The 6000-nt window shown below is 39.2% G+C and overlaps 1 protein-coding gene across 3 annotated transcripts in view; it reads left to right on the top strand.

The window, feature by feature from the left end:
- The first annotated feature begins 459 nt into the window (after window positions 1–459).
- Window positions 460–6000, top strand: part of LOC114642539 (furin-1) — a 208602-nt gene continuing 203061 nt past the window's right edge. Inside the window, exon 1 of one of the 3 annotated variants that reach the window (XM_028791402.2) lies at window positions 460–727. The gene's annotated coding sequence lies outside the window, so the exon portion shown is untranslated. Of the gene's footprint in view, window positions 728–2202; window positions 2852–3170; window positions 3322–6000 lie in introns of those variants that run through there. The other 2 variants (XM_028791404.2, XM_028791403.2) reach the window with 2 other exon arrangements.

The following is a 6000-nucleotide window of genomic DNA, read 5'->3' as shown; positions in this document are numbered from 1 at the left end:
CCACATATAGGTATTTTTTATGTTTCTAGCTAGGAAACGCGCTTATTGAAATAAACTCTGGAACCAAATAGTAATTATTTTTCTGAAAGTAGGATGAATTCCAGGATTAAGCAGGTGGTATATTATTACCGATAGTCAACGACATCACCGCTGAAAAGTTGCTGTATGTGCCGTCTATAAGCAGAGGGTATCGTTTTCCATTATGTCAAGTTTAGTCATGCAACAGCATTCAAACAATCACCTCACTCTTCAAACTCTTACTCATTGTATGTGGAGAACGGCACAAACTCGTTTCAAGTGCGTAGCCACTGGACTGCGTTACTACAGGAAACTACACGACCAAATGTTGGGTACTGTCTGCCTGGCGCGATTAATATTATCATAGTAGCATTTTATGGGACGTTTAGTGTAGTAAATGTCACAAATAAAGAACACCGCGGGCCTTTCAAAGTGATGCCGTCATTGTTTATTTTCGGAGAGCTCAGGAAAAGTAACAGCTATTGGCAAACGAAGTTTTGTCGCAGAAATGACAGTTCCATAAAAGCGACTGGCCTCGACCCGCCCCTTCTGGCCAATCAACTTCCTCAAACGGCGGCCTCGTTAGCGCCTCACACTTCACCTGCCTTACAGGTGCTGACAGCTTCGCTCGGAGCGGAAAGCTGACACCGCAGCACCATTGCCTGCTTTATTGTAGCGGGTAGGTCGCTCAGTTCTGTTTACCCCGTAGGTAAGTGCTTTCTTTTATTAAATAAATAAAAAAAGTCACGCATATTTTATGTTAAAAATATATCTACTAAGAGATAGACCACTCTGTATAATCCGGGAAGCTTCGCATATGGTTTTGGTTAAGTTACAGTTGCTGTTAATATTAAGAGTCAGAACTAAGTATGCAATACTAAGTATGTGAACATATTTGATTTAGTCACTCGTTCGCATTAAGTGGTTACGACAAATTATCTTTTTTTTTTTTTTTTTAATGGAATCGCCGGCATCCGAGAAATTTCAGTGATTTTTCACCCAAGGTCTATTACAAGTTAAACCTCTCAATAATAATGTCAGCCATTTATTCTGCTCTATTTGGCCATTGTAGCTCTCAGCCCGGTGTGTCATAACTGCATAATTTGGTGCCCGGTGCTGCGGTACGGGGATGGTGTTTGTAACTGAAATACAACACACGACGGTGTTCATGTTTTCAGTTGTCAGTTTTAAACTCCTTCCTTGACACTTTTTTTTATTGTAAGCATTTGTCTTGTTTTAGCCGTTTATATATAAAAGTTGTAGTGTAAAATGTTAGTCATTTTGGAGGCGACGTTGAAAAGTTGAGACAGCTATGCATTTTTCCACGTTTAAAAACGTTTAACTATTTAAAATATGACATTAACAATCCAACTGTCCCAGTACTTGCAAAGGCACAATACAAACACTAACCTTGGACGGGATGACACTTTGTATCTCCATACTAGAGCTCTTAGAATTTACCGACATCACTTGTTTGAACTGCGAAAAGGCTCCCTGCCTGGGTCGATTCATCAGCGTTGTGCGCAATAGTCGGTGCCAATGAGTCGCTTTTAAAGTTTATTTTTTGCAGCAAAAAAACAAACTTTTATTAGATATGCAAACAGACTTGCGCTCACTGCGCAAGGGAATGGCGCACTTAACGATTAACGTTTTGACACATTAACACTTTGATTCAAAGTCCAACCGATTAATTTTCTGAAGCAAGTAGAAAGTTACGGGAATGCAAGAGCGAGCTCTAGACAGGACAGTACTTCAGCGCAGATCACACGCCTTCTCAATGGGGCGTTTTGCTAGTTGATCCAACACACTGTTTCTGGATCATAAAATGAAAAACTTGTCGTTTCTTTTATATAGCGCGTGTGAGGGGAATTAGCGTTTTTCCACTTTCATTATATACTGAGTACAAGGAAAGTCGGGATGAGAAATCTACTAAAAATGTTTGTTGCTGCCGAAAATTAAGATGGAATCAAGCTTTCACATGGTGTGGGCTTGATCAGCATCAGCAAGGTAGTCGGCACGAGGCGTCAGCTTAGACGCCAACAACTTAAAGTTCCAAGTGCAGGCCTTTAGGGGTCGCCAGTGGAACGCATTTGGTTACGTTTCTGACGAACACTTTTCGATTGATAGTGTAGTTATCGATGTAGCTTCCTGCGGGGAGCGTGTTTACGTACCGTGTTGGGGAGGAGGGTAGCGGTGCTCTATTATGATCATCATTAGTTCTGGTGTAATTCTGCGCCTCTAATTCGTTTCGAAGAATATACAGCGGTTTTGAACTAAGCGTTTAACACTCTTAAGGAAAAATCTACAGTGCGCGCCAAGCAGGGCCGCATGACACTACTGTCGCCGTATTGTTGCAAAGACGCTCTGGCGGGGCTTATAATGCGACGCAAAGTTTTCCTGTGAAACACTCTCTCTATCCCTCTCCGGATCCTCGTCAAGTCAACTTGCAGGTGTCGAGAGAGAGAGAGCGTGTTGGTTGGAGCGCTGCGACGGGGCTCGGTGGTCAACTCCGACAGAGTCCCGAAAACTGGGCTATGTGTTAGACATGTGGGCGCCGAACGGCTTAACACAAGGCGAAAGACGACTTTAGTGAGGTGGGAGAAGCTATACAACCAAAGATTCAGGCCTGTTGGCCCACCAAAAGGGAGGAGTGACTGAAGAAGGCTGGGAATACGAGAACGTAAACGGGCTCTTGATAGAAGTAGGAAGCGAGAGTCGTGGCTAAAGTCAGCCCTCCCCCCTCTCTCCCCCGGGGAGGAATAGCCAGACAAGCTGGGAGAGAGGGAGGGAAGAGACTAACACTGGCAACAGAAAATTCCCGGCGTCTGTGGAGGTGAGTCTGGCGCCCGGGGTTAAGGAAGGGCATGTGAGAGAGCTACAAATGTCTGCGTCAGAAGTCACGCCCACAGCGACCCTGGACGCAAGGCGCTATACCTAAGTGATCATTTTTCCAGCAGGGTCAAATAGCAACTGAGTCGGGGAAAGGAAATGTACTTGGGTTTTTTTTTTCCTGCGCACTAAATGCTGCACTCCATGGAAGCAAGATCATGCAGTCACTACTGTATGCGACTCTTTTTTTTGTGTAGTTTCGGGCACTAGTGTGAGTCAGCTAGTACATGCTGAGTTGTATGACGGTTAAAAAAAATCGGCGTTACAACCCATCTTTGGCAATCGGAAGTGTGAACTCCACCTAAAGCCTTGTCCCTGGTGTGTAGGGGAGGAATTTGACGTCCTACACTGTCTCAGGTACCTGAGAAGTTTTCCAGAAAAGCTTGTCCATAGGGAGACGGACGGGAACTACGGGTAGGTACTGCTGATTCTGGAAACGGAGTTCAGAGGGCGTCATTTTAAAGTCCTGATATCCTTGTTGGAACTTTGTTGGATTGTAGTATTGCTGTTGTGTCAACAGCGTGGAGAAGTTTCCGGCACGGAAGTTTCAGTATACAGTTACGTATTGTTCAGGGCTTTCACCTTCTGTAGGTGCAATTGATAATTGATGTTTCAGTGAATGGAAGCAATTTTAAGATATAGTTAAGAATGAAGAATTGTGTTCAGCTGTGGCGTTGGTTAAGTTTGTGGTGAATGTTCATGTATAATGTAGTCCTATAAAACGTGTTACATTACGTTGGACGTTTTACATGGTCCAACTTTTTTTATTCATACGTTTAATTCTGTTTGCATTTAGAGGGAACTGTTTCGAAAACGCGATTATTTTTAATTCTAGTTGTAAACACTTGAACTGTGTGTGTATGTATATAATATTATCCTTGTGTATATAAAACATTCTTCACATACACATTGAACACTGGAAAGGTTAGTTTAGCACCGCACATTCTGCTATGTGGCAGTTTAACAAGCGTCTACATTTGTAGCTAAGTCCTGGCGTTCCTCCATCTGTGTTTGTGACTGGAGAGATTAGTCACTGCTTCATTATTTTCAGACATAATTCAACAAACGCCTAATGCAGAACTGTAGGAAGTTAAATATTTAAAACAGGAAGTCGCACATTAAGAGCTGGCATTCTTTTAACTATGCAAAAGCTTCTTTCCCTTCACCAATTTAACCTGCTACTCCTAGAACTGTAGGAGTTAGACTTGAGATACGTCAAGATTCTATACTAAGAAGCGTTAACGTTGTTGGAGTCCTGTGGAAGTTTGCAAACTATTGGTTAAAAAAAATGAGCACTTATAATTGAGACGGTAACAATACGTTTTTTACTTTCAGTGTCGTAATACTTCTTAAATTTAGACGTAGATGATACAATGCTTGCAGATTTGTAGGTATGTATGTAGATATGTGTATAAATGTGTGTGTGTGTGTGTATATATATATATATATATATATATATATATATATATATATATATATATATATATATATATAATGTATGTATGGCCCGTGTTAATTTTCTTAATAATCCACACAGTTGCCAAGGTACAACTTTGACATGTTTTGCATTTGTCTCATCTGGTTGTATGCTGTTCAGCCCTTAATTTGGTATAAAAAAATACATAAATAACCTGGTTCATGCGTTAATTTTTAATTTAATTTTGTAAATGCTCTGTTGAGCTAGGATCATCTTTGCACAAGTGCTGGTCACCGATATCTTGTTACTGGATAGGCCAGTTCTGTTTTTTTTTTTTGTTTTTTTTTTTATGTCATTGTTTTTCTTTTACATTAAGCTCCTTCATAATCTTAAAAAAAAAAAAAGACTTCTGTTCTATATTAAAGTGTTAACATTGGTATTTTTATAATATAAAATGAAGGGGTAACAGATTAACATAATTGAAGTACGGAATACTAAAACTTCCCTTGAAATACATTATTTTAAACTAGTAATATGTAGAGAAAATGTATTCATAATTCATTTGACATTAAAGAAAGTGCTTCTCTTAGTTACAAGTTGTCCTGTTTAATTTCTTCTATAATGTACTGAAACAGATCTTCATTTTTAAAGTTTTCACAATTTGTTTAACAAAGTATTCTCACTCCTTGATTCAGTTAATTGATATTGGCAGTTAAGTACTGCTTAAATGTAAATAAACATGCACTTATAGGTTTTAATCTTTTAAAATATTAATTGTACTACAGCTTTATTATATTTAAACTATTACAGGTTCTACTTCAGCCCCCTTATACCATGTAGACATTCCTAATTTCTGAGGTATAATTATTATTAAATATAGATTGAATCTGACAAATGTTCATAAGATATTTATCAAGAAGATGCATGGTTGGCATGCTTAACAAGTTTACAAGTAAAACAGACTTTTTGCTGTTTATTGAAAATTTAAGCTGCTCTACTTGACACAGGTTTGTTCACCATCCAAACTTGGTGCTCACCTTAAAAAATCAAAAGGGTCTGAATTCATTATAGTAGCTTTTCCTGATGTTTGTGTAACTGTGCAGGGTGGCTGCTCTGATTCCTTTTCTCCCGTTTACTTCTTCGCTTTCTTTAAAGGCTCATATTTTAATCTTCTCTCTCTGTCTCTTTCTCTGCTAAAGTCTTCCTCCATTTCCCCTTTTTATAGGAAATTTGCTGCAAAAAGACCTACACTGGCTCAACTACTGTGATACCTTGCGTAAAGGAGCAAAACAACTCATTTACTGTAAAGCTTGGGAATATGGACTGAAAGTCTCAATCTGATTTGCCAATTTGCTTATCACCGATAATCTTTTCTAGTGAAAATTGTCTGATTTAGATTGGCGGTCCATTGATGGAACCATCACAATCTTAAAAAGTAACATGTGACAAGCAAATTGGTCCTTCTGGTAGTTTTTGGTAAAATTTTATAAAGGGGAAAGCTAACATCAGTATCCACTCAGCCCTTTTGCATTGTGTAAACACAATGTTTAATTTCGGTCTTGAAAAGCAAGATCTTCAGCCTGATCAAGATTAACTGACAAAGTGATACCTGGTGAACCATTTTCCACTGAAATGTTTTTGGATTATAATGTTTTACTGCTGCATTTTTGAGTAGT

This window comes from Erpetoichthys calabaricus, chromosome 17 (genome assembly GCF_900747795.2).
Source record: "Erpetoichthys calabaricus chromosome 17, fErpCal1.3, whole genome shotgun sequence".
Taxonomy (NCBI): Eukaryota; Metazoa; Chordata; class Cladistia; order Polypteriformes; family Polypteridae; genus Erpetoichthys; species Erpetoichthys calabaricus.
This window is presented reverse-complemented; position numbering and strand designations above follow the sequence as displayed.